At 48.5% G+C, this 27,918-nt stretch overlaps 1 pseudogene; it reads left to right on the top strand.

The window, feature by feature from the left end:
- Positions 1 to 1,847: 1,847 nt before the first annotated feature.
- Positions 1,848 to 27,918, top strand: LOC113900455 (annotated as a pseudogene).

Genomic DNA, 27,918 nt, shown 5'->3' with positions numbered 1-27,918 from the left:
GAACATCAGTGTCCAGACAAGACCACTCTGTGACCATGATGGGTCAAGACCATCATGTCTGAACACAGACAAAACGTGAACGTTATCCAAACTACAAAAAGGAATAATTACCTTAAAGTCAGTGGACTGAATGCTCCAATCAAAGGACGGAGTGGCAGACAGGATGAAAAAACAGGAGCCTAGGAATAATGCTACCTACAGGAGACCCACCTTAGGGCCCACAGAGACTGAAAGTGAAGGGATGGAAAAGGATATTCCATGCAAACAAATGAAAGCTGGAGTTGAGTACTCAAGTCAGACAAAACAGACTTTAAAGCAAAGGCTGTTAAGGAAAGATAAGGAAGGACAGTGTATAATGGTAAAAGGATCAATACAAGAAAGGATTTTACACTCAACATATAGGCACCTAATACGGAAGCACCCAAATATCTAAAATACTAAGACATAAAGGTTGAAACTGATGGGAAAACAGTGACAGGAGGAGACTTTAACACCTCACATCAATGGACAGATCTAGACAGAAAATCAATAAGGCAACGGAGGTCCTAAATGGTACAATAGAATGGTTAGACTTGATTGGTATTTTCAGGACATTGCATTCAAGCCACTAAAAGGACCAGCCATCCTTTAGTGGGTTGACTCGTGACCCCAAAAGGTACGTCCACTTGGAACTCAGAACGTGACCTTATTTGGAATAAGAGTCTTTGCAGATGTAATTACGGTAAGCATCTTGATATGCAATCATCTTAGATAAGAGTGGCCCTAGGTCCAATGGTAAATGTCCTTGTAAGAGACAGGGAAAGACATTGAGACACAGAGGGGAAACTTGTGCAGAAGAGGCAGAGACTGGAATGATGCATCTGGAAGCCCAGGAACACCAAGGGTTGCCTTCAGCCACCAGAAGTAAGGAGTGAGGCATGAAACAGAGCCTCCAGAAGAACCAACGCTGCCATCTTGATAGCAAACTTCTGGCCTCTGGAACTGTGAGAGTAAATTTCTGTTAAGCCACCAAGTTTGTGGTAATCTGTTACGGCTATCCCCCTACAGTTCATAAGGAAAACTTGTGTCATGCTGATGTTAACAGCCTGGGGCTGGTCGTCCCTCCTTCTCATTAAGGTTCATAAGATCCCCAGTCATAGAATTGCCCCCGCTCTTGACAGCATCCAATCCATAGGAAAAGTCCTGCTTCCTGGAGCCCTTCTAAACCATCTAACCCAAGTCCAAATCCTAGAGTAAGGCCTTTCTAACACTCTCTGAGTGGCCCCATGGTCCCCATGCTCCTCATGGAGGGTGCTGTCCCTCACTACAAGTCAGAAACCCAAGGTGATAATTTTCCTGTCTTCCTGGTAGTCTTTGGCTGGAGATTGTTGACAAAGTCTTCACCCAAAGGTTACCATCTCCAGTGAGGACTGCAGTCGCCCCACCTGCCTTCTACCTCCCGCTTCCCTCGCTCCATTTTCTTCATGGCACCCATTGCCTTCACCCACACTGGATCAGTTGCTTATTCACTTGGTATTGTTTATGGTCTGTTTCACCCATCCCCAACCCCATTTGAATGTGAGCTGTACTAGAGGCATGGATGGTGGTTGGGATTGTTTCTGGATGTATTCAAAATGGCTGGGACCGGGATTAGCTCATCTAAACAAGCAGTAAATATTTGCTGAATGAAAGAACCATTGCTAGGACAGGCACTCCTAACCAACTTGGTCATCAGGAAGGCTTCCCTAGAAATGGAGTGTGAAGGCTGGGATCTGATAGGGGAATAGAGGTGATCCTGCATGAACATGGGGAGGAGCTTTCCCAGCAGGTGCAAAAGGCCTGGGGAAGCAAGGGGTATTTCAGGATTGATGGAGAGCAAGCGCTTCGAAGTGGCTGAAGGGGGAGTTCTGGAAAGGGAGGGCAAGAGATGCGGTTGCAGAGTTGTCAGGGCCCAGAAGAGCTGGGTCATTGGGAGCTCAGACTTCACCCCAAGGGCCATGGGGATAGTTGCTCCACAGCAGGTGGAATCTTCCTGAACCAGGGATCAAAACCATGTCCCCTGAATTGGCAAGTGGATTCTTACTCGACCACCAGAGAAGTCCAGAAGGCAGCATTTAAAGGGCAGATGGCAGGACGGTGCTGAGGAAGAGGTGAGGCTGGAGGCAGTGGCAGAGACTGAAGACCAGCGGCAAGACTGAAGGCACCTGGGTCGAGGTGGCAGCTGCAGAGAGGGGGCGGAGTCCTGGGAGAAGGAAGACCCCTGGCCTGGGCACCCCGCCGTTCAGAGGTGCCATTCACTGCGGAGGGGGGGCGTGGAGGAACGGGTTTTGGGAAGGCGCTGAGTGTGAGGACCTTCAGGGGAACATCAGGGGAGATGTCAGGTGGGCTGTACATATACCTGGAGCTCAAGGTCGGACTGGAGATTCAGGCTCAGAAGACGGCCACAGTGGGAATGAAGCCTTGGCGGAGATTTCTGAAGACTTCTGCCTGAGCAGCTGCAGCCCCAGGGGCTCAGGGCAGGAAGGGTGTCAGGAAAGGTGGAAGGAGACCCACCACCCCTTTTCCACTCTCTCTGGCGTCTCTAGGTCTCACTTTGTTCCCTGGAGCCCCCTGGCCCCCATGCCTGGAATCACTTGCTAGGACAGAAGAATCCTCTCTCCTAATAATTCACCACCCCTGGCTTGTTCAGAAGGAAGTGGAAGAGGCTCTGTGTTGCACACAGCGCACACGCTCTGGAACCAAAGCCCCACCTGGGGGCAGAGATGGCAGCCTGGACCGCCCTGGGACTCAAGCCCTCATTATTCTGGGACAGTTCAGAAGTGGGGCCACATCAGGGGTCAACCAGAGGCAGTCTGGGCACAATGGCACCATCAGCAGCTCCCAGACAGCAGGGCTGGGAAGCAAGTCTGGCACAGGCTGGCACACTCCCTTCCCACCCCCAACGGCCCCAGCCCCCTGCCCCTGAGACTCTGACTAGAGCTGGAGGCAATCCTGTTCAGATGGGAAGGCTTAACCCAGGCTCCCTGGGCTCCGTCCCGCTTCCTTCTGCCTCCCCCTGCCGCCTGCCAACCAGCAGGGCAGGGCTTCCCTCCTGCCTCCTTGGAGCACCAGCATCTGCAGCCCCCTGAGTGTCCCTCCCTGCCTAACAAGCCATGTCCCACACCTCTTCTGTGATCTCCTTAAAATACAGTTCACAGCACATCACTCCTCATTCCGTTGTCCCTCAAGCAGGGACTTGTCCCCAAAGCTTTTGGATCAGAAGCCAAACTCTCCTGGGCCTCCCAGGCTGCCACTTGACACTTTTTTTTTTATTGTCAGTTCTCAGTGTGCATCCTCCTTCGTGCCCTCCCACTTCATTTCCCACTCACCCTTGGCTCACATCACTTCCTCTGAATGACCTTCCTTGGTCCCCAGGTTGCTGGAGGAAGGTCAGCTTGAATAAACCTCACTGGGTTTTTTCTACCAGGGTTTCTGGAAGGCAGAGTCTGGGTCTGTGGTGTTGACCACAGTTTCCCAGTAAACCCACAGTGGGCCAGCCAATAGGGATGGCATTGAACTGAAATGTATCATGAAGCGCTTCCACCTTCTCCTCTCCCGAGATCCTTGGGTCCTGCCCCACTAGATCGGGTCAGCAGGCGGTGTTACCCTCCATCCCAGCAACAAGCGGCAGCTGAATCCAGAAACTGCCACCCCTTCAGTGCCGCCCGGAGAGTCTCGGCCGTGAACCTTGTGACCTGGCAGAGTGTTGGGAGGAGACACCAGCAACTGAAGTTGCGTTTCATCAAAGTTCCCAGTCCCTTAGGGGAAGTAAGGGTAATGAGATAGATCGAGAGCTTCTGTGGGAGAGCTCCAGATGGCCCCTAGGAAAGGGAACTTGCTCGGGGTGTCCTGCCTGAAACAGCAAGCAGCGGAAGGGCTGCTGGATTCTGGGACCCTGGTTCCGTCCCTTCCTAGCAGCAGACCTTGGGCACACTCTTCACCTTTCCCCTGCAAAACAGAAAGCACCAGATAACCCCATCTCGGGTATGGTGAGCTGAGTGAAGCCATGCACCAAGAGCCTTTTGCACAGCGCCTGGTGCATGGGAAGCCAAGTTCTTCCCAGGCCTTCCCATCACCTTCTTGCGTGTGAAAATTCAAGTGTGTGCCACGTCCTGGCCGAGGATGGCTGAGCCAGACCCAGCAGAGGGGACAGAGGACATCAGGGCAGATGTGCTGACTAGGGGCTGTGGGAGAGGGCCCCGGGGCTGAAGCAGACCAGAAAGTCCTAATAGGAGGAAGCAGGGGGACCTGTGGCCTCCTTCAACACCTTGTCATTGCATCTGGGAAAACTGAGGCTGAGAGGTGGCAGGAATTGCTGTCAGAGTGTTGCCTGGAGCCAAGGTTGGTACTGCAGTTCTCCTGAACCTACCACGCTGAATGTAGGCTTTGAGGGCACATGCTTTAGACACAGACAATTATTTAGCTCAAGATCACAAGGAAGGACTTTCCTGGTGGTCCAGTGGCTAAGGATCCATCTGCTAATGCAGGAGACACGGGTTTGATCCCTGATCCGTGAAGATTCCACATGCTGCAGAGCAACTAAGCCCATTTGTCCACGCCTGCTGAAGCCCATGTACCCCAGAGCCTGTGCTCGCCAAGAGAAGCCACCGCAATGAGAAGCCCACACACCACAATGAAGCCCGCATACCACAGCCGGCTCACTGGCACTAGAGAAAGCCCAGAGCAGCAACAAAGACCCAGCAGGGCCCAAAATAAACAAATAAAGCAAAGGTCACAAGAAAGGTTGTGACAAGCCAGGGACTCAGGGCTGCCAACTCCCTGGGACCCTTCTCTCTACCCCAAGGAGGTCAGGGAGTGAGGGTAGATCCCACCTTCTAGCATTTTCCCATCATCTGTTCAACAAACACCAGGTTCTGTGAAAATAGGAGAAAGAGAGACACAGCCAGCTCTCAGGGAGCATATAGCCAACTAAGGAAGAGATGCTGAGAAATCACAAGCAAATATTAGAGTATGACTGTAAAGGGGGCTGTGGAGAAGGGGTTCGTGGAACTGTGCAGGGGTGTAGCTAGGGAGGACGCTCCATCTGTGGGATCAGGAAGGTCTTTTGAGGATGTGATGCTTAAGTTGAAACTCAGAATAAAAAAGGTCATTGTGAGATAATAATTATATATCGATATTGATATCCACCCCTGGCTCCTGGCACAGAGTTCCTATAAGCTTGTTATTTCCTGACTGAGCACTAGAAGCATCTTTCATTTTATTGTAGTCACTTGTGGGGGGGTGGGGCTGGGATCCTGGCTGGGGGCTGGTCACCAGGAAGACCAACCATGACTATAAGCTTGGAATTTTCACACACACACACACACACACACACACCGCATGCCAACTTCTCCAGGGGAGAGGGCTTGAGATGGAGGTTAGTAATTAATTATGTCCACATAAAGATCCCCAGAGTATGGGTTTTGGGGAGCTCTAGACGAGCCAACACATCCATGTTGTGGGAGGGAGGCACACCCCCGTGCCACAGGGCAGAGGTTCCCATGCTCGAGACCTTTCCAGACCTCACACTATGTGTCTCTTCATCCGGTTGTTCATCTGTATCCTTTGTCATAACCTTTAATAAACTGCTAAAGGTAAGTAAGTGCTTCCCTGAGTTCTGTGAGCCACTCTAACAAATTGATCGAACCCTAGGAGGGGGTCATTGGAACTGTTGATGTATAGACGGCTGGTCAGACTAGCCTCTGAAGTGTGTGGAGAGGGGCAGTCTTATGGGACTGAGCCCTTAACCTGTAGAATCTGATTATATCTCTGGGGTGATTGTGTCAGAATGCAGTTGAATTCTAGGGCATAATTCTAGTTGGTATCACAGAGAATTACTTGGCATGGAGGAAATTCCCTGGGAAGATAGGGGTTTTCCTGACACAGTTACCCAGGCATGAGGGTGGAGTGTATTCCAGGCAGAGGGAATGGCATATGCAAAGTCCTGTGGTGGGAGGAAGTGCTCCAAGGTTGTCTTTTCAAGACAGTGGATTGAAGGCATCTTCTTCCTCTTTTCTTCTTGAAAATCACCCTGCCCCGTCACACACACACACACACACACGCACGCACGCACGCACACGCACGCGCGCACACACACACACATGCACGCACACTGAGGAGAGCAAGAAATAAGAACTCCATTTTCTAAGAAGATATTTCTGACCTCAAACTAAAATACTGTAGAAAACAACCAAATACTCTAGATTCCAGTACGGTTAAATAATGGTTATTAGACAATTTTTTTTTCTTCTCTCCCTCTAGAACTTGGCCTCCTCAACCCTTCTCTTTCTCACTGCATTAACTAACAAAATTCCAGTGCCTGGCCCTAAGAATGAAAATCTCAACTTCTGTAAAAATAAGCCTCAGAAAGATGGGGAGGACCTGTCTTTTCTCCCCTGAAGCTGTAGGAACAGAAATACTTACTATACTCCATCATAAAAATGAATTTAAGGATCAGACATGATAGAGGTGAAAGCAAGAAATTTCATGAGCATGTCCAACTTGTTTTCCTGTCCAATGTCTTAGAAAGATTGAAGGCAGGAGGAGAAGGGGAGGACAGAGGATGAGATGGTTGGATGGCATCACCGACTCGATGGACATAAGTTTGAGCAAGCTCCTGAAGTTGGTGATGGACAGGGAAGCCTGGCGTGCTGTGGTCCATGGGGTCGCAAAGATTCGGACACGACTGAGCGACTGAACTGAACTGTAGAGACTGTGGGGCTATGCATGAGAAATTAGTTAGCTCTGTTAATGCACATCAATCCTGGGAAGGGTTCTTCTCACAGTTTTGAGAGACAGCCAGGATTCAGATTGTTCAACATTGTATTCAAGTAACTTTTAAATTTCAGACTTAAGACTGGGATGGCAACTGGCTACTTTAACGGATCATTTGAGCTGGGATGATCACTGAAAGCCTAAGATCATGGCATCTGGTTCCATCACTTCATGGGAAATAGATGGGGAAACAGTGGAAACAGTGGCTGACTTTATTTCTTGGGCTCCAAAATCACTGCAGATGGTGATTGCAGCCATGAAATTAAAAGATGCTTACTCCTTGGAAGGAAAGTTATGACCAACCTAGATAGCATATCCAAAAGCAGAGACATTACTTTGCCAACAAAGGTCTGTCTAGTCAAGGCTATGGTTTTCCCAGAGGTCACATATGGATATGAGAGTTGGACTGTGAAGAAAGCTGAGTGCCGAAGAAGTGATGCTTTTGAACTGTGGTGTTGGAGAAGATGTGTGAGAGTCCCAAGGAGATCCAACCAGTCCATTCTAAAGGAGATCAGTCCTGGGTATTCATTGGAAGGACTGATAGTGAAGCTGAAACTCCAGTACTTTGGCCATCTCATGCGAAGAGTTGACTCATTGGAAAAGACCCTGATGCTGGGAGGGATTAGGGGCAGGAGGAGAAGGGGACAACAGAGGATGAGATGGCTGGATGGCATCACCGACTTGATGGACATGAGTTTGAGTAAACTCTGGGAGTTGGTGATGGACAGGGAGGACTGGTGTGCTGCAATTCATGGGGTCGCAAAGAGTCAGACACGACTGAGCAACTGAACTGAACTGAACTGGACTGAATCACTGAAAGGGAATAGGGTGCTATGGTCTTTCCCCACCAGGTCCTCTGCCTGCCTTTTGTCTGTGGACAACTTGTTCAAAGAATAAGTTTAGGCTCCCAGCGGTGCCGCGGGGACGGCAAGAGCCAGAGCTGGAGCCGGAGCTCGCTGTGGGGCGGCGGGAGCCGAGGCCTGGGCTCAGGGATCCACAGCCTGCACCTCTGTGCCCCCCTCAGCCTGCAGCGCAGCCCTCTGCCCACAGGACGGACGGCGTGTCTGGGGACTTGGGCTCCGGGGACAACGCCCTGCCCACTGGGGCTCTTTTCGTGGCGTTGGGTGCAGAAGTGATGGTGCTCAGTCACCACTGGGCGTGACTGCTGCTCATCCAGGTGGGTCATGAGACGAGGCCCCCCACCACTGGGACCAATGTGCTGGGGAGGAAGGTCCTCTACCTCGCATGCCAAGCACATCGTGCGAGTGGACAGAAAGACAGGGCTGCTCCTAGCCTGAGCCCCCAGGCTGACATCCAATGCCCTCTCCACAGTGACCCAGGGCAGCAGGAAGAAGGTACCAGATGAGATCCAGCAGGTTTCCAACAAGGATGACATGAAGACGTCTCTGAAGAAGGTGCTGAAGGAGACCTCCTACGCGATGATGATGCCATGGGTGGTCGCACATGCTGGCCCTCCCCCTGCAAGTCGTCTCGGCACGCTGCATAGTCCAGTTTGTGGGATGGGAGGCCAAGTCCAGTGGTGTGCTGACCTCCACTGGGAAGATTTTTAAAGAAGAGGGCCTGCTGGGATTCTTTATATGCTTAAACCCCCACCTCCTGGGAGATTTTCTTGTGGGGCTGTAACCTGCTGGCCCACTTCATCAGTGCCTACCTAGTGGATGACAGCGTGAGTGATGCCCTGGGGGGGTGGCTGGGGAACGACCAGAATCTAGGTTCCCAGTTCAGCCAGGCGCTGGCCATCTGGGCTGACACCAAATTTCTGATGGGGATTGCAGTGAGCCTGCTGACCTCCTCCTTCCTGCTGGTTGGTGATTTCTTGGCCAGGAAGGACTGCGGGCTGCAGGCTGGGCTCCCTCCTTGGTCCCCAGTATTCAAATCTTGGATCCACCTCTGGAAGTACCTGAGTGTGCAGGGCCAGCTCTTCCAAGGCTCCAGCCTGCTTTTCCACTGGGTGTCATCAGGAGCGTGGTTTGCCCTGGGGTAAGCTGAATCACCTAAAAAAGCAAAACCACGCTGTCTCACCTTGGCCACCGCAGGTGAGGTCTGATCATCTTGGGGCACCTGTCAGACGACCACCCCAGAATCACCTACAGGTGCTCTAGCATGGCTGGGCGTGTTTCCATATTTCCCATGCGTCTGTCCAGAAGCAGGGACTGGGTAGGGGTGAGGCTGTGTCCAGTGGACTGGGCACTCTTAGACCCAGGGAAGGTGGGGTGGAGCTGGGGAATGGGGGCAGATTTCCCCCATTACTCTTACTCTGCAGATTTCCCGAGTCTGCCTCGTGCAGGGGCCAGAGACAGGCTTGTGGAGGCCCACGTTGCATGGGCAGAGGCTCATGAGTTCAGGTCCCACCCCCAACTCACACCTTTCAAGTCACCCCTGCTCTCATCGTGCAGCTCAGCTGGGAGCTTCGCCCTCTTGCTTTGTAAATAGGATGTGAGCCCCTTTCACCAGGGCCATCATGTCCAGGCCTTGGCTAGGAGCCTATCTTTGTTTTTCTCAACACTACTTGTCTGAGAAGACAGCACATTCTAAATGGGAAATCGTATGACTGCTCAGAATGTATCCCCCCTCACCCCCAGCCAATCCTGGTCAAGGTCAAGGTTGGGTGATGCCCCACGGTGATGCCTCACATGCAGGATATGGTTATCTGTGCAATCGTGAACTCTCAGATGTTAGGCAGACCCATGTCTCTAGTCATATCCAGTTTAAAGTACCTAATAAGATCTGACCCTTTCTCCCACAAATAAATGCGTTGGTGGTGATTTGGGAAAAAAAAAAGAAAAAATTCAATCAGAGAAATGAGAACATGTGAAAAACAAAGGAGACCAAACAGTAATAATGTATCATTAAGCATAGTCAAGAATCTTTAGTTCCTGCTCAGTGGCTATACATAATATTCAGTTCCTGCTCAGTGGCTATATGTAATATTCTGAGTCATATCCTGTGAGCTGTCTTATAGATGCTGAAACCCCAGGTGGAGAAGTTAACTACATGATGACCAGAATGCACCACTTGACCACATGAGCGGCCACAATTCCGAGAATGGCCTCAAAGAAAGGGAAACAAACCAACCCTGGACCTGAAGATTAACTGTCCCTAAAACAATCAAGATGACACTGGTCAGACCACTGATGACCGATATGAAGGTGACTGTCAGAGCTGACTGTGCTGTTTCTGCAGGTAGCCCCTTCCTTCTATCTATAAAGTACTCTTGCCTGGAAAATCCCATGGATGGAGGAGCCTGGTAGGCCACAGTCCACGGGGTTGCAAAGAGTCCGACACGACTGAATGACTTCACTTATACTTCTGTCTATAAACCTCCTGCCACTGGCTGCCAGTGGTGAGGAGTCAGCCTTTGAATAGACTTCTGCCCCTCACCCCCGGCCCCAGTTGCCAGCATCTTAAATACAGCAAACTTACCTTTCCGCCAACTCAGCTTGTTTATCGGCTTTTGAGCAGTGAGCAGCCAGATCCCGCACTCTTTCGGTACCATGATAATTGTCATGTTATAACAGTATGACTGTTAGCATAACTGACACCATCTTGGGCCCATTCAGCTTCTCCTGTCCTTCCTTCCACTGACCCTAGCCAGGAATGTACTGTGTGGCGCATCACTTCTCTGTCATCAAGGGATTTGTAGTAATAGATGCTGTTTAATAATTGTTAGGCTTATGTGGTTCTATGCTCTGTTAGTCTCCAAACAGTGATGAAGACCTTTGCTGACTATTCCTGGTACCCATGAGACTAGCTACCCACTTATAAACCTTGACTTGGGTTTATACATGGGTAACTTTTAAAAAAAGTTCCTGTTTCCAAGCGTCTACCCCACCCCCTAGGTTAACCATAAGGCTATCCCCAGTGGGTCCTCGGTAGTGAATACTGCAGCTGGAAATGTTTCTATTTCATTGTCTGTCCCCACCCTGTGAGGAAGAGACCCTAGAAAAAACCGATCCACCAATTATATGAAGCAGCCTGCCTTGTTTTTTTGATCTCAGGATGCCTGATTCTCAGGGACTTCCCTGGAGGTCCAGTGGTTAGGACTCGACACTTTCAATGCCATAGCCCTGGGTTTGACTCCTGGTCGGGGAGCTAAGATTCTGCAAGCCTTGAGGCAGGGCCAAAAAAAAAAAAAAAAGATACTTCTCAGTTTGGTTTTTGTTACCTCCTGTAGCCAACAATTGGCAAACCAGCTAGGAGACTGAAAATGACACAGAAATGGGCAAAGGGGTAGTGTAGGGGGCTGGGGTGAGGGAGCCTGTTGTTGGTGGGGGAATCCCAGGCTGGCAAGCTACTCCCACACAGGGTGACCTGGTGAGGTTTGTGGAATGCTTCCAGGCCAGTGAGTGAGCACAGGGTGCCAGGAAAATGCCAGAGGGCTTACTAGGAGTATTAACCCAAGCGGTGGGAAAGCAAAAGTGGAAAAAAGAAAGTGAGCTAGCTATCAGCTTTGCATGGCCTTTACTGTGGGCCCTGAGGATTAGCACAGAAGAGGCACTGCAGCTCAGCAGGGTACGAGAGACGACAAAAGAGGTTCGGGCTTTAGAGAGGGACATCCAGACACCTCGCTGCTTCCCCACCTCAGACGTTTTGCCAAAGAAAATACAACAGGAGAAGCACACAGAAGTGAAAGAGAGAACTGGAACCCCAAGAGGTGGGATTCTTGGGATAAACACTCATCAGAAGATGAGGACATAATTATATAGGAAGGAGACCCGAAAATGACCTCTGATTCAAACTAAAACCCAAGCGGGAGTTCCCTGATGGTCTACTGCTTAGGATTCAGCATTTTCACTGAGTTCAATCCCTGGTTGGGGAAAGGAGACCCCACAAGCTGTGACGTGTGGCTGAAAAATAAAGACCACTTCATGGCGAATAGAAGGGAGAAAAATGGAAACAGTGGCAGATTTTATTTTTCTGAACTCCAAAATCATTGCAGATGGTGACTGCAGCCATGAAATTAAAAGATGCTTGTTTCTTGGAAGGAAAGCTATGGCAAACCTAGAGAGCGAATTTAAAAGCAGAGACATCATTTTGCCTACAAAGGTCCATCTAGTCAAAGCTATGGTTTTTCCAGTAGTCATGTATGGATGTGAGAGCTGGGCCATCAAGAAGACTGAGCACTGAAGAACTGATGCGTTCGAACTGTGGTGCTGGAGAAGACTCTTGAGGGTCCTTTGGACAGCAAGGAGATCAAACCAGTCAATCCTAAAGGAAATCAGCCCTGAATATTCATTGGAAGGGCTGAAACTGAAGCTGAAGCTCCAATACTTTGGCCACCTGATGCGAAGAACTGACTCATTGGAAAAGACCCTGATTCTGGGAAAGATTGAGGGCAGGAGGAGAAAGGGGCGACTGAGGATAAAATGTTTGGATGGCATCACTGACTCAATGGACATGAGTTTGAGCAAACTCCAGAAGATGGTGAAGGACAGGCAAGCCCGGCGTGCTGCAGGCCCTTGGGTCACAGAGAGTCGGACATGACTGAGCGACTGAACGACAGCAGTGCAGGCTGCCCTCTGGCAACGTTCGTGTGCAGCTGGGCTGGGAGAAAGCCAGGGTTGCCTCGCCAACTGGATTGAAGGGGTACCTGCAGGTATACACCTGGCTTGGCCAAATGAGGGGGATGTGTAACCTTCACCTTTACGATGGGTCTGTATGGAAGACACACAGGAAATAGTGAGGGGGTTGGAAGTGAAATGTGCCATCTGTGCTCCTAATTTCCAAGTTATCTACAGCAAGCACGAAGGATCGTATCCTGCAGTCCGCTCCAGGAACTTGGTACTGGACCGTGGCTTCAGGTTTGGCCCCATGGTTAATCAACACATTCAGATGATGGCAGCTGTGACAGCTGATCTGAGTGAATCTGAAAAGGTCTGACATAAGGGAAGTAGGTGGGTAGATAAAGCCAAAGAGAAAAAACCAAAAAGTGAGGCAACTAAGAAAGAGGCCCAACTAGAATTTCTCGCAAACAATTATGACAATATCTAGTATGGTAAGTGAGCAGGATGCTATGGGGCCTTCCCAGGACAGAACCCCAGCATGCACTTCCCCCGCCTCTTGTTTGTAGAAAAACTTTAGCCTCCTATGCTTTCCCAAGTTCCAAAGGATATATTTACTCAGGAAAGTTGAGAAAATGCAGGAACAAAGGAAAAGAGTCAAGCAAGACAAAATAATAATCGTTTATCCATAAAACAAAGTCAACGGCCTTTAGCTCCTCCTTTAGGGCTAGAGATAATATCCTGAGCCCCGTCTTTTGAGCTGTTTTGCAAATACTGAAAGCCCACAGGGTGGAAGAAGTTCTGTATGTTGCCCATAAGCACGTAGACCCCAGATCAGTTGGAACCAGAAAGCTGATGTTAACTCTTGATTACCTTACCACCAACCAGTCAGAAGAATGTCCATGCGCTGATCACACACCTCAAAACCCTCTCCCTCACCCGGTCTTTAAAAACCTTTCCTTAATAGCCGTTGGGGAGTTTGGGTCTCTTGAGCATCAGCTGCCCTGGATTTCTTGCTTGGCACCCTGCAGTAAACACTGCACTTGCCTTTACCACATCCTGGTGTCAGAAGACTGGCTTTACTGCCCTTGGGCAAGTGGACCCAAGTTTGGTTCAATAACTGTATTAGCTGGGACCCTCTAAGGATAATATGGATAAACACCCTAATTCAGTCCTTTTCGCCCTATGAGAAGCATTACCCAAACAAAACTAGCTTACCCCCCTAATAGCATGAGTAAAAGGGGAAGAAGCACACCCCTGTGTCCCATTGCTGTGGGAACATGAAGAACAGGGGTGGGTACCCCAACTTCTAGACATCGGTGTGGGGTCAAGCTTGGTCCTTGGTGCCGGCTATAGGAGGCAAGTGGAGGCCCCCTGTTGAACTATTTCTTTATCCTCCATCAATAAACAGACTATTCTGGCTTTAGCTGATACTGGTGTTGAATGTACCCTGATTCATGGGAATCCATCCAAGTTCCAAAGGGAAATTCGAACCACTGATGGACATGAAGGCCAAACAGTGAAACAAACGCACTCGTATTTACAGAGCAGAAGGCTGCCTCCCTGTCCCTTTCTGGTTTCTACTTCGTCCATACCCAATAAGGTGCATGTGGGTGACCTACAGAGCCTGGGCCTTGCAACCACCATGGGTGAGTTCCGTTTACAGATGCCAGCGATCAAGCTAAAGGGGACCCTATAATACTGCCTGTCCTTTGGAGAGTGGTGAATAAAACAATATCGCCTACCTGGGGGACAGGGAGAACAGGCCACCATCAAGGAATTAGAGAAGCTGGGGGTTATAAGGGGCTTCCCAGGTGGTGCTAGTGGTAGAGAATCCGTCTGCCAATGCAGGCGATGTAAGAGATGCGAGTTTGATACTTGGGTTGGGAAGATCCCCTGGAGTAGGAAATGGCAACCTGTTCCAGCATTCTTGCCTGGGAAATCCCATGGACAGAGGAGCCTGGAGGGCTACAGTCCATGGAGCCACAAAAGAGTCAGACATGACTGAAGTGACTTAGCACGCCTGCTGCAGGAAGGGGGACCCCTACCAGGGCCCGAAACTGGGCTCTTGTCTAACACTCGGAAATGACTTGTCTGAGGAGACACGTGCTGACAAGGTAAGAGATTTTATTGGGAAAGGGCACCCAAGTGGAGAGCAGCAGAGTAAGGGAACCCAGGAGAAGAGCTCTGCCTCATGGCTCATGGCTCGCAGTCTCGGGTTTTATGTGATGGGATTAGTTTCTGGGTTGTCTTTAGCCAGTCATCCTGACTCAGAGTCCTTCCTGGTGGTGCACGCCTTGTTCAGCCAAGATGGATGCCAGAGAGAAGGATTCTGGGAGGTGGTGGTGTCTCCTCTTGACCTTTCCCGAACACTTGCAGTTGGCGGTGGCTTATTAGGTCCGTGTTCCTTACCAGGGCCTCCTGTCATAAAACAGCTCATGCAAATGGTTGCTATGGTGCCTGGCCAGGGTGGGCAGTTTCAGTCAGTGTGCTTCCCCTAACACGCCTGCACACAGGCTTTATAAGACTGGCACAAAGCCCGTTCAGTAGCCCCACGTGGCTGGATGAAAAACCAAACAGCACCTGGTCCATGACGGAGACTACAGAGACTTTAACAGCTAACACCCCACCTCTGTGTGAGAGTTCCAAACACAGCCAGAGTCTTGGATACGATCTTGTCTCTCAAGACATAATGTTGTGTCTTGGATTCTTCTAATGCCTTTCTCAGCTTACCCTTAGACAGGGAGTCCTGGAACCAATGTGCCTTCCCATGGGAAGGGAGACAATGGGCTTTTACTGTCCTGACTCCTGGTTATCAGCACAGTCCTGCTATATGGGATGGTGGCCCAGGACTTTCTCCCTCTTTTGTTCTCTGTTATTACACTGGTGATATCATGATAACCTGTGATGACTTGCTGTCTTTCCCAAGCCACTGCATCTTTTCAGGAACATTTAAAATCTTGAAGATGAGAAGTAAACGCTGACAAGTAAACGCAAAGACCGGGACAGTGGGTCAAGTTCTTGGGTGTTCTCTGGTCTGGTGAGACCAAAGGGATGCCTGAGACTGTCTTTGATAAAAACACAGGCGTATCCACATCCTGTAATGTAAGAGTTACCAGCCTTTATAGGGCTGAGGGGGCCTTTTTTTCCTCCATCCCCACTTGCCCAGATATTAAGACCCTATATGCTTTAGTTAAAAAGTGACAATCTGGGACTGGAATATCCCACAACAAGAGCCTTTTTAAAAGACCAAATGGGTTGTCAAACACGTCCAAGGACAGAGCATGTTAATGCTGAACACAAGGAGTGAATTGGACATAAGTGTACATCTGGAAGGCTTTGAATGGGAACTGTTTGACAGCAACAAAATGGGAAAAGAGCCCTGCCGGGATTCTGGTCTCAGTTACAGAAAGGGGCAGAGAACTGGTCTCAGTTCAGCTCAGTTCACTCGCTCAGTCGTATCTGACTCTTTGTGACCCCATGAACTGCAGCACGCCAGAAGTGCTATCGCCAACTCCTGGAGCTTGCTCAAACTCATGTCCATTGTGTCAGAGATGCCTCGGTGATGCCCACAGAACTGGTCTAGTCCTATAGAAAAACAATCCATAGCAGTGTTAACTAAAAGATACGGTCCCAACCTGAAAGTGGAGAGTCATTTTATCTGGTGGGAATGTTTAGGACTCTGAACCCGGGAGACAGCATCTTGGTAGCTCTCAGTAGCTCAGTAGCTCTGAGACAGCATCTCAGTAGCTCTGCTCCAAGGAGGTGGGGGCTGGAGGGTGGGGAGGCAGGCTATATACAAATTTGCAACAAAGGGAGCAGGCAGTCTGAACAACAAAGATCAGGTATCAAGTTAAAGAATTTGGTATTCTATGTATGGGAAGATGCAAGTCTCTGGGCTCACTGAATTCATTCCTCATTCCTTCATATGCACCTCAGCTATCTGGGGCCAATCCTGTTTCCTTGTTCATCTAAAGGAATGGCAGATGGCTGCTTCTTGCATTCCCCCAGCTCCCCAGCCGTCACCGTAGGGAGTGGCAGCATCTGCTGGTTGGCAGAAATTGCTGATGGCTGTGTCATTTCTTACAGATATGGCGACCCCATGGATTGTAGCCTGCCAGGCTCCTCTGTCCGTGGAATTCTCCAGGCCAGAATACTGGAGTGGGTAGCCGTTCCCTTCTCCAGGGGATCTTCCCAACTCAGGGATCGAACCCAGGTGTCCTGCATTGCGGGTGGATTCCTTACCAACTGAGCCACCAGGGAAGCCCCGATATGGCAGGAGGTATTTTCAATTCATAGCAGTTTCCCTAGCTTTACAACAAACCGAGGATCTGACCGCCAGCTTACCCTTCAGCTTACTGACTCCTCTGCCTGTGGGCTGATGGATTAAGGACCTGCTTTCAAAACCTAAGTGTGCCCGTGCACAGCTGAGTACTTTACACAAGTGCATTCATACCTTCAACAGAGAAGCACCTTTTACACCGATCCTCTCTCTCAGGTGTTTCGGTTTCATTAGGCCCAGTGGCCACCAGAGCCGCTCTGCCGCTCCTCTGCGGCGCCCTCTGTAAAGCACAGGTATGAGAAGGTGTGGAACGCCCCCTGCTCGTGCATGGCACATGGAAGGCAGCTGTAGGGGCAACCCACCTCCATACTGGACAACTCGTTTGGATTCTGACGTCATCTGGTTCGGGAAGGGAGTAGACAAAGCAGTCGGTGGGCAGAACTCAAGGTGGTGACTACTCACCAGTCCAGTGCCCCTCAACCTTGCCACGGGCAATTAGGCTGTGTGGAAAGGCTTGACAATGTGGATGTCTCAGTGGCATCGAGATAACTGGAAAACATTCAATAAACCTCTGCAGGGGTTGAATTATGGGCTGGTATTTGGACTGCCTGCAGGCAACCAGGTGTCAATGTGCCCGTGTGGCTCATTTCAGCCCATTCACCCTTCACTCTACCTGGCAGCCATGTAGCTGGTGCATTAACCAGATCAAGAGCCCTATTACTGGAGGAATTATAGACCCCCTCTGATGTGGCAGAATGGCTCCACTCAAAGGAAAAAGGCTCTGTTTATCCTCAAATATATGGATTCCCAAGCTGTAGATCATTTGAGGTGCTGACCCTTGAGACATCCCAGCAGGTAACATCAGATGCTCTGACCATCTGGTTCCCAGATGGCGAGTGGATTACATAGGGTTTTAGTGGGTGTTGGAAGGGTATCCACGTGCTTTAAACCTGTACCCATACTGCCACTGGATCAGTGGAGACCTTTGCCAGTAAGAGCCAATCGGGCCATTACAATCAAAGGACTGTCAAAATTGGAAGTTAAGATAAGGAACGCTGGCCCATATTGATGGTGATCAAGGAACTCATTTCAGTGGACATGAAATACAAGAGTGGGCAGAAGCCTGACGAAGTTTTTGGACTTTACATTTTCTTTACAATCCCACTACAACTAGACTGGTTAATTGGATTTTTTTTTAAGTATTTATTTATTTGGCTGCACAGAGTCTTAGCCGTGATATATGGGATCTAGCTGCCGCAGGTGGGATCTAGTTCCCTGACCAGGGATGGAACCCAGCCCCCTGCATCGTGAGTGCAGTCTGAGTCACTGGGACAGCAGGGAAGTCCCTATCTTGCTCGTGCTCAGTCCTGCCTGACTCTTTGTGATCCCCCTGGACTGTAGCCCGCCAGGCTCCTCTGTCCATGGGATTTCCCAGGCAAGAATACTGAAGTGGGTTGCCCCTAACTAAATGCTAAAAGCCACCTTAACAGGCGTATCTTCGACAGCACATTGCAAGGTTGATCCCCTTGGATCTGACAATCTGCATGTGAACAGCTTGGACAACCAGGGCGCTGAGAAAGCAGGTACAAAAGGGATGTCTTTGCCTGTCCACTGGGAGGAAGGTCTTGTTTTTGTTTGTTTGCTTTGCAGCTGCTCCTGGACTTCCCGCCTGGTGTTACTTAGTTCACTGGTATTTAAATTGGTCTCACCTCCTGGGTGACTTTTATCCTAAGCCCTTGGGTGATGGGACTTGTCTTGGTATTGCCTTCATTCTGAGATTTTATACGGGAATGGGCCCCACACAGACCCAGATCATCTCTTCTGAAAAATAGCCCAGGAGTTGAAGTGGGGTTAGCCATGCGGGTTCCCACTGAGGCCCCTGTGTAATTTCAGTTTACCTACTGAAGACATTAAAGGACAAAACATGTGGCATCATGGCACCATGGCGAAAAATGCCGAAACCAGGGGTGGTCTTAGCCGGCAGAGATCAAATGGCTACAGTGAGTGAGGATCTGCCTTATCTTCTTCCCTTATGGAATCTGTTTCACCACCGGGTGTTTGCCTCATGATCTTCCTGACTCCAGCTACGGGAAATGTCTCCCTTCCCTGGCCCCCCAAACATGGAAGTCCACAGTAGTTTTGCCTGCTGGGTCTGCAACCTGTTGCTCTCCAGAGCCCAGAGGAAGTTGTGGACAGTGCATCTGTTCATCCGAACCTAATGGGGATAATGACTTGGGTTGGTGACCCCAAATCCCCTTGGTGATCTGATTCCTATTGATGAAAGTTCTATGTTTGATCATCAGATCAGATCAGATCAGATCAGTCACTCAGTCGTGTCTGATTCTTTGAGACCCCATGAATCGAAGCATGCCAGGCCTCCCTGTCCATCACCAACTCCCGGAGTTCACTCAGACTCACGTCCATTGAGTCAGTGATGCCATCCAGCCATCTCATCCTCTGTCGTCCCCTTCTCCTCTTGCCCCCAATCCCTCCCAGCATCAGAGTCTTTTCCAATGAGTCAACTGTTCACATGAGGTGGCCAAAGTACTGGAGTTTCAGCTTTAACATCATTCCCTCCAAAGAAATCCCAGGGCTGATCTCCTTCAGAATGGACTGGTTGGCTCTCCTTGCAGTCCAAGGGACTCTCAAGAGTCTTCTCCAACACCACAGTTCAAAAGCATCAATTCTTCGGCGCTCAGCCTTCTTCACAGTCCAACTCTCACATCCATACATGACCACAGGAAAAACCATAGCCTTGACTAGACGGACCTTTGTTGGCAAAGTAATGTCTCTGCTTTTGGATATGCTATCTAGGTTGGTCATAACTTTCCTTCCAAGGAGTAAGCGTCTTTTAATTTCATGGCTGCAGTCACCATCTGCAGTGATTTTGGAGCCCAGAAAAATAAAGTCTGACACTGTTTCCACTGTTTCCCCATCTATTTCCCATGAAGTGATGGGACCAGATGCCATGATCTTCGTTTTCTGAATGTTGAGCTTTAAGCCAACTTTTTCACTCTCCACTTTCACTTTCATCAAGAGCCTTTTTAGTTCCTCTTCACTTTCTGCCATAAGAATGGTGTCATCTGCATATTTGAGGTTATTGATATATCTCCTGGCAATCTTGATTCCAGCTTGTGTTTCTTCCAGTCCAGCATTTCTCATGATGTACTCTGCATATAAGTTAAATAAGTAGGGTGACAATATACAGCCTTGACGTACTCCTTTTCCTATTTGGAACCAGTCTGTTGTTCCATGTCCAGTTCTAACTGTTGCTTCCTGACCTGCATAGGGGTTTCTCAAGAGGCAGATCAGGTAGTCTGGTATTCCCATCTCTTTCAGAATTCTCCACAGTTTATTGTGATTCACACAGTCAAAGGCTTTGGCATAGTCAGTAAAGCAGAAATAGATGTTTTTCTGGAACTCTTTTGCTTTTTCCATGATCCAGCAGATGTTGGCAATTTGATCTCTGGTTCCTCTTCCTTTTCTAAAACCAGCTTGAACATCAGGAAGTTCACGCTTCACATATTGCTGAAGCCTGGCTTGGAGAATTTTGAGCATTACTTTACTAGCGTGTGAGATGTGTGCAATTGTGCAGTAGTTTAAGCATTCTTTGGCATTGCCTTTCTTTGGGATTAGAATGCAAACTGACCTTTTCCAGTCCTGTGGCCACTGCTGAGTTTTCCAAATTTGCTAGCATATTGAGTGCAGCACTTTCACAGCATCATCTTTCAGGATTTGGAATAGCTCAACTGGAATTCTATCACCTCCACTAGCTTTGTTCGTAGTGATGCTTTAAGGCCCACTTGACTTCACATTCCAGGATGTCTGGCTCTAAGTCAGTGATCACACCATCGTGATTATCTGGGTCGTGAAGATCTTTTTTGTACAGTTCTTCTGTGTATTCTTGCCATCTCTTCTTAATATCTTCTGCTTCTGTTAGGTCCATACCATTTCTGTCCTTTATCGAGCCCATCTTTGCATGAAATGTTCCTTTGGTATCTCTGATTTTCTTGAAGAGATCTCTAATCTTTCCCATTCTGTTGTTTTCCTCTATTTCTTTGCATTGATTGCTGAAGAAGGCTTTCTTATCTCTTCTTGCTATTCTTTGGAACTCTGCATTCAGATGTTTATATCTTTCCTTTTCTCCTTTGCTTTTCACTTCTCTTCTTTTCACAGCTATTTGTAAGGCCTCCTCAGACAGCCATTTTGCTTTTTTGCATTTCTTTTCCATGGGGATGGTCTTGATCCCTGTCTCCTGTACAATGTCACGAACCTCATTCCATAGTTCATCAGGCACTCTATCTATCAGATCTAGGCCCTTAAATCTATTTCTCACTTCCACTGTATAATCATAAGGGATTTGATTTAGGTCATACCCGAATGGTCTAGTGGTTTTCCGTACTTCCTTCAATTTCAGTCTGAATTTGGCAATAAGGAGTTCATGGTCTGAGCCACAGTCAGCTCCTGGTCTTGTTTTTGCTGAATGTATAGAGCTTCTCCATCTTTGGCTGCAAAGAATATAATCAATCTGATTTCGGTGTTGACCATCTGGTGATGTCCATGTGTAGAGTCTTCTCTTGTGTTGTTGGAAGAGGGTGTTTGCTATGACCAGTGCATTTTCTTGGCAAAACTCTATTAGTCTTTGCCCTGCTTCATTCCGTATTCCAAGGCCAAATTTGCCTGTTACTCCAGGTGTTTCTTGACTTCCTACTTTTGGATTCCAGTACCCTATAATGAAAAGGACATCTTTTTGGGGTGTTAGTTCTAAAAGGTCTTGTAGGTCTTACTTTTGCACTATTACAGCTGAGCGTATATACTGAGGATCAGGCCTAGTCCAAGGTGGCTTGTCTGCCATCCTGGACCCATTTAATTCTAATCAGTTTACATTGTGTCTTCAGGCTATGACATTCTTTCAAAGGGTGTGCTCTGCCCCCTTTCCTCCTGTTTCGGATGGGCTACTGACCTCAGCAGTCCATGTTCAGCTCCTAAGTACCCGAAACCATCCCATACGCTAAGCTCCGGGAATCTAGGAATCATTTGACCAGTTTTGCACCAGGACAACTAGCATATTGTTTGGAGTCACTATTGTAGTTCAGTTGCTCAGTCGTGTCTGACTCTGCAACCCCGTGGACTGCAGCATGCCAGGCTTTCCTGTCCATCACCATCTCCCAGAGATTGCTCAAAGTCATGTCCATTGAGTCAGTGATGTCATCCAACCATCTCTTCCTCTGTTGTCCCCTTCTCCTGCCTTCAATCTTTCCCAGCATCAGGGTCTTTTCCAATGAGTCAGTTCTTCACGTCGGGTGGCCAAAGTATTGGAGCTTCAGCATCAGTCCTTCCAATGAATATTCAGGATTGAATTCCTTTAGATTGACTTGTTTGATCTTCTTGCAGTCCAAGATCCTCTGCAGAAGGAAATGGCAACCCACTCCAGTATCCTTGCCTGAAAAACTTCAAGGACAGAAGAGCCTGGCAGCCTATAGTCATGGGGTCACAAAGAATCGAACATGACTGAGCGACTGGCCACACACACCCAGAGGTACCATGACAGTTCCAAGACCAACCATCAAGATCAAAAAGTGGGAGGTGGCCCAATTCTTAGAAATTTCTACCCCTTCCCCAAAATACTTGGAATAACCCTCCTACTTATTAGCCTATGAAATTACTCAGCCCAAAAATCTTTTGAATTTTTGGTGCCGGAGAAGACTCTTTTGAGTCCCTTGGACAGCAAGGAGATCAAACCAGTCAATCCTAGAGGAAATCAACCCTGAATGTTCGTTGGAAGGACTGATCCTGAAGCTGAAGCTCCAATACTTTAGCTACCTGATGTGAAGAAACGATTCATTGGAAAAGACCCTGATGCTGGGAAAGATTGAGGGCCGGAGGGGAAGAGGGAGACAAAGGATGAGATGGTTGGATGGCATCACCAACTCAATGGGCATGAGTTTGAGTAAGCTCTGGGAGATGGTGAAGGACAGGGAAGTCTGGCATGCTGCAGTCCATGGGGCAGGTTGCAAAGAGTCAGACACGACTTAGCAACTGAACAACAAAAAGCTAGCCACACCACATTTTGAGGCCAAACTTGCCTTCTGCAATGGCCCACACTCTGTGCAATATGTTTCTCCCAAGCCCTCTCTTGCCCTCTGAGCTGGCCCGCACTCTGTCTGTGGAGTGTGTTTCTCTCTAAATAAATCCACCTCTTACCTATTACTTTTTCTTTCACTGAATTCTTTCTGCAATGAGACACCAGGAACCTGAGCTTCATTAGGTCCTGAAAGCAGGTCTATGATCTCAGTTGGAAGACTGTGGGTTTTGGCTGGGTTTGAGTCCTGGCACATGGGCTCAAGTCCTAGTGAGAAGTAAATAGTTTCACATGTGCGTAGAAAGGACCAACCATGTCCAAACAAATCACAGACATAGGTGGCTTCCTAATGAAGTCTGCAGGTGACCCATAGGCATGAAATACTGAACAGATAGGAAAAGAAGCAGCTTCCTACAGGGGGCCACTTTATGACACCCACACAAGGGATCTGGATATGTGGAGCCTATTTGTGGCTTATCTGCCCTGTGGGAGAATGATGTAATGCACCTTGGGGTTTCCTTCCCTCTCGGGCCATGTGTATATACACATGTTCTTACTGGAAGTTCCCCATAATTTCCTACTATGAAGTCCAGGTGGCAGGTCCATCATAGTATGTCATGCTGGGAATGGCCAAATCTATTTTCCTTCCCCAATACACAGGTGTAAATGCCATTCTGGTAATCCAGGCATAAGCACAGTTCCCCACATCAGCTTTGAATAACCCCCTCCAGAGCATCTGTTTATTAAACCAGGAAACTGTTCGAAAGAGAAAAGGGGTGATGCAAACCATACAGTTTTAGACGTTTGACAGCTGGGCAGGGAGGAGCTTGTGCCTTTACTGGGCAGCAATGCTGTCCATTTATATAATTTCATCTGAATCCAACATAACTGATTCACTTTCTCATATGAAAACAGTCATTAATCAAAGTTTCCTTTGCTGATGCTTTTACTCACTGGCTTACTTCTCTCCTGAGTAAATGGGGAACCGTATGTCCTTAGTATGTTTTTATGTTTAGTAGGAATCCTTTGTTCTTGCTGCCAATGAGAAACGAAAGACACCTTCCAAGATCTGACCCTAGTGTGGCTGCTGTAGAACAATGATGGATAAAGCTGGATGGCCATCAAGACATTATCAAGATGTCAGGATTGGAGTCTATGGCTTCTGGCATAACTGACACCATCTTGTGCCCATTCAGCTCCTGCTGTCTTTCCACTGACCCTACTCAGGACTGGACGGTGCAGTAAATAACTTCTCTGTCATCAAGAGGTTTGTAGTAATAGATACTGTTTAACAATCCTTAGCCTCATTATAGATAGATCCTGTTTAATGACCAGGTAGCCTCTATGGTCTATTAGTCTCCAAACACTAATGAGGGCCGTCCATGATGTATTCCCAGTGCCCACCAGACCAGTTGCCCATTCATAAATCTTGATCTGGGAATGCACTTCCTGTTTCCAAGCACCTACCCCCACCCCTTAGGTTAACTATTAAATTGCCCAGTGTCCCCTCAGTGGTGCAGAGTGCAGCTTCTGTGCTTCTGGATCATTGCCCACCAGATCCCACCCTGTGAGTAAGTTACTCTCTAATAAACTGATCTATTTATGGAGCTGCTTGCCTCGATTTTCAGTCTCCAGAGACTGCCTCAGTTTGGTGGGAACTTTTCATTTCCTCCATCCTCCAACAGTCATCTCTTAATTACTTCTAAGGTTTTTTCTCTGGAAGAGTGAGTCAAAGCAGAAGACAATTTTTTGACACCTCCCTCTCTTCCTCCTGATATGTAATATCCATGAAATAAGAACAGAATGAATTAAAAGCAGAATTTTAAAGAAGCATTACCAAAGCAAACTTGCGCTGTGTGCAATAAAGCCAATCTACTGATGCTGGGTTATGGGGAAGGAAAGCACAACGTTTATTGCAGGGCACCGAGCAAGGAGGCCAAGGGGTTAGGGCTCAAAAAGCCCAAACGTCCTGATGACTTTCAGGGAAAAAGTTTTACAGACAGGGGAGGGGGGTTGTGGGGTATATGATTAGCATGTGGACTTTCTCTTGATTGGTCAGTGATGAGAAAATCAGGAGTCAACATCAACATTCTGGTTCCAGCCTTTTGGGGATCTATGTGCTTGTGGACATCATACAATTAACTTTTTCCAATAATGAATGTTTCAGTATTTGAAAAACAGCTCAAAGAATATGGCTCAGCATATTATCCCTAGCCCTTGAGGAGTAACTAAATGTCCTTGAGTTTGCTTAATGGTTAAACTATTACTATTTTGTCTTGCTTGACTATTCTCCTTTGTTTCTCCATTTTCTCACTTCTCTGATTAAATTTATCCTTTGGAACTCGAGGAAGGCCTAGGAGGATAAAGCTTTTCCACAAACAAGTGGTAGGTGGAGGACTTGGGTAGGGTGTTTTCTGTCTCAAGAAGGCACCATAAGGTCCTTCCTGAAAATTAAAAATATATAAAAGCATAAAAATTTAAAAAGTGGTGGAATGGTTAGAAGATGAAGTCTATGAAATCTGGAAAGTAGCAAAGAAGCTCAAGGAGATGAGAACTGGCCCAGAAGCTATAGTATATGACTAAAAGTCACTCCCAAAGGAGCAAAAGAAAAAAACAGACAACAACAAAAAATCAAAACAAGGAAGTTTCTAGGACTGAGAATGAGAGTCTCTGTATTAACGAGAGTCTCTGTATTAACGAGATTCACAAGTGCCCAGAAGCAAGAAGGAAAGCCCTGCAGAGGGTTGAGCCCATGAAAAATCAGAGCACCAGGGACAGAGAAGGCTCTCAACCTTCAGACGCAAGGGGTCTGGGATGAGAGTGGCCCGGGACTCCCAACAGCAAACATGTTTCTCCGAGACTACGGAGCCATGTTCCAAGGTTGAGGGAATACTGAATACAACCTGGACCTCAAAGTCAGGCAGATTGTTTCTGAAGAATAAACAACGTTGTACATTAGATTTAGGCTTAGAAACAGTCTGAGATAACTTTTTGTTTTTTATGAAGTAACTTTTTAAAAAAGATCATAATAAAACACATATAACAAAATTTACCATTAAGGGCATATTCAGGAGTGTTAAGTATATTCACATTGGACCTCCCTGGTGGTCCAGTGGTTAGGAATCTGCCTGCCAACGCAGGGGACATGGGTTTGATCTTGGGGTTGTGAAAATTCCACGTGCTGCAGGTCAACTAAGCCCACGTGCCGCAACCTCTGAGCCCTTGAGCTGTAACGACTGAGTCCATGCGCCGCAACGAGTGAGCCCATGAGCCGAAACGAGTGAGCCCATGAGCTGTAACGACTGAGCCCTTGCCCTGCAACTGCTGAAGCCCGCATGCCCTAGAGCCTGTGCTCCACAAGAGACACCACCGTAGTGAAAAGCCTGCAAGCCCCTGCTCTTGGCAACTAGAGAAAACCTGTGCGCAGCAATGAAGACCCAGTGCAGCTAAAGAGAAACATTTAATTTTTTAAAATGTATGTTCATGTTGTTGTAATACCAATCTCCAGAAATTTTTCATCTTACGAAACTGAAACTTGATCCCCACTAAGTAATAACTCTTAATTTTTCCTCTCTCCAGGCCCTGGCAACCACCCGTCTACTCTGCATCTCTATGGTTTTGTCTACTCTAGATACCTTGGTTTGGTTTTAGTTGCTAAGTCGTGTCCGACTCTTGTGACTCCGTGGACTGTAGCCCGCCACGCTCCTCTGTCCATGGGATTCTCCAGACAAGAATACTGGAGTGGGTTGGCGTTTCCTTCTCCAGGGGATTTTCCCGACACAGGAATTGAACCCGAGTCTCCTGCATTGCAGGCAGATGATTTACTGACTGATCTATGAGGGAAGCCCCTAGAAATCTTACGTAAGTGGAATCACATGATATTTGTCCTTTCGTCACTGGCTTATTTCACTGAGTATAATATCCTCAGGGTTCATCCATGTTGTAGCACATGTCGGATTACCCTTCCTTTTTAGACTTAATAATATTCCATTTTACATACACACCACGTTTTGTTTATTCATCGGTTGCTGGACACGGATTTTTCGACGTTCTGGATATGGTGAATAATACTACTATAAACAGGTGGGTATTTGAATTTCTGTCTGAGTCTCTGCTTTCTGTTCTTTTGGGTTATACCTAGAAGTATTATTGCTGGATTACATGATAACTGTATTTTTAGTATTTTGAGATAGAGAACTTCTTTTTATCTTTGCTGAGAGGAGACTGCAGACCCAGCTGTTTCCCCAAACCCAGAAACTACACAGAGGTTTTTGTGGTGTTTGAAGCCCAAAGCCTGACTCCTGCTCCCAGAACTGAGCCCATTTCCTTCCCTCTGCTTGCTAGCCACGCAGGCACTGCAGTCCCTTCTGGGACAGAAGTAGATGCCACAGAGAGCAGGGAGTTTCGGCTTCTATCCCCTCCCAGCTAGGACGTGCAGGGGAAATGCTCTTGGGCTCACACCCACTTCCCCAGGCCCAAGGCCCCTGCTTCTACTTTCTCTGTTCCCGTTCTGCTCCACCCCAGCTTCTCCTTTTGGAACCTAACCTGTTCCGAGGCCTAAAAAGGCCTCCTCAGCTGCCGCCCCTACTGATCTGGGTCCTGGGACCCCCACTATCCCCACCCCCAGGGCCAATATCCCCCATGCCTTCCCCAAGGTCCTGGGACTTGAAGAGGGCTTGCAGCTAACTTTCGGAGCTGCACACAAGATGGAGCAGCAGAATCAGACCTTCGAAACTTCACCACCAGACATGGCTCCTCCTCGACGCACACCTCTCACGACCATCAGGGCTTGTGCTTGAGGAGGAAGTCCACAGGAGCCCGGGGAAGGCTTCAGGCTGCAGGACAGAAGCCTTCTAACCTAGCAACCAGTGTGCAGAGGGCTTCCAGCCTCTGCCGGCTGGCTCACCCTTGAGCAGAGGCATCCTCCTGCTCTGTCCACACCGGCCTGGACCCTCCTGATGGCCGGCGTGTTTTCCGTCACCTTGGGCCAGCTCGCCACGCTGGCGGCCATTGAAGCAGACAGCTGGACCCAGCATGTCCAGCACTGCCTCAGCATGCCCTTCCCTTCCTGGAAAGGACCACCCCGCCCCCTTGAATGTGGCCCGATAACCCCAGGCCACAGGACATCACATGCCAGAGTAGATGGTGCAAACGCAGCAGCAAGGGCCCCGGTCACCCCAAATCACTCTGACCAGCGGTGGCCCACAGCAGGCCGTCACCTTCGGACTCCAAAAACCTGA

This window comes from Bos indicus x Bos taurus, chromosome 2 (genome assembly GCF_003369695.1).
Source record: "Bos indicus x Bos taurus breed Angus x Brahman F1 hybrid chromosome 2, Bos_hybrid_MaternalHap_v2.0, whole genome shotgun sequence".
Classification (NCBI taxonomy): Eukaryota; Metazoa; Chordata; class Mammalia; order Artiodactyla; family Bovidae; genus Bos; species Bos indicus x Bos taurus.
Note: the sequence above shows the minus strand (reverse complement) of the source record. Positions and strands in the feature narration are given on the sequence as shown.